The sequence below is a fragment of the Chrysochloris asiatica genome, unplaced genomic scaffold (assembly GCF_000296735.1).
Source record: "Chrysochloris asiatica unplaced genomic scaffold, ChrAsi1.0 scaffold00002, whole genome shotgun sequence".
Classification (NCBI taxonomy): Eukaryota; Metazoa; Chordata; class Mammalia; order Afrosoricida; family Chrysochloridae; genus Chrysochloris; species Chrysochloris asiatica.
The window spans coordinates 18,281,945-18,283,394 of record NW_006408520.1 but is presented as its reverse complement, the minus strand read 5'-3'; positions in this window follow the sequence as shown (position 1 = coordinate 18,283,394).

The following is a 1,450-nucleotide window of genomic DNA, read 5'->3' as shown; positions in this document are numbered from 1 at the left end:
CTGATCTTGTGGCTCAAACTGACTTTGCAGTCCAGCACATTATCCTACAACACCACACCAGGACTCAGTATATATTGACAAAATGAACACGCATTCAGTATCAAGTAGTTTGGTTTGACTGAAATGTATCAGAACTAGGCTGAAAAACAAATTACTCCAGAGAATTCAATACAGGTGATGAAAATGCTGAAGGTGTAGGAAGCCCAGAGATTGCAATAGCAGGGAACAAACATCCACTGTCCATCCCTAGAGTTCAAGGGATAAGGGAAGAGATGGTAGTACCAGAGCCTAGAAACCTGGGCTATTCAATAGTGGGGACTGCATCAATGGTGGGAGCTGGAGCTGTGGTGGAGTCATAGGGCAGAGAGGGAGAGAAATACTCTCACATCTCCCTTCCTCCTGCCCTCCAGTCTCTGTCAATGCCTTCTATTAGCTAACCAACTGCAAAGCCAATTGACATGAGAACCTAGGAAATGTAGTTTCCTACAGAGCAGAGCAGGACAAAGACCAGGAAGAGTGGAGAACAAACATGCATATGACCAGCACTTGAAATTTGGAGCAGTGAATATACCATGTTGTTGTTGTTAGGTGCCATCAAGTCGGTACCAACTCGTAGCGACCTGTAGTGGACATTTTATGGAGGGTGTTGGATGTCAGCTCTTGAAGTGAGGGGTTTCTGTGCATTTTGTTTATGCAGAGGAGGGCCACTGAAGGGGAAAGGCAGAATGGCATCATCAAAACTGTTGGAAGAAGACTACCTCGATGGACTCCTAGTGTGGTGCTGTAGGATCAGCATTGGACTTCGAACCACGAGGTCGGCAATTCAGACCCACCAGCTGCTTCTCAGAACCTCTATACAGGGTCTATGAGTTGGAAGGGACTTGAAGGCAGTTAACAACAAGCCCAGTGGAACAAAGCAATAGGGCTTCTTTTTGAATACCGGTGTCGTGCCTTAAATTTACTTGCTAAGGCTTTTCTATCCAAAGTCTTAATTCCCACCAAGTAATTGGGTTGTTGTTGATGTTGTTGTTTAGTGCCATCGAGTTGATTCCAACCCATAGCGTCCCTGTCCCATGCAAATAAGGTATACAGGCTGGGATTGGTTAGTTTTGCTAGGTTTTAAAAAGGAGCCATCTCAGAAGCAGAGATGGGATGATCCCAGGACCATCAAGAAGCATGAGTGAACAAAAACAATTTTTGATAAAGCAAACAAATGTAAATTGCTACAGTTTGATGAACTTGACCTGTACTTATGGAGGTAGTAACTCTAAATACCAACAGAGAGGGAAGGAGTCTTAACATCAAGCATCAGTGCTATCTATCCCCTCTGTATACAGAGTAGATAGGGACGGGCAACTTAGACATTGGCTACCTAAGATGAGGTGGTTATAAAGGCACAAAGTGACTGGCTTACAAGGTTTCAAGAGGGAATTTAGTTTAAGAATATGTG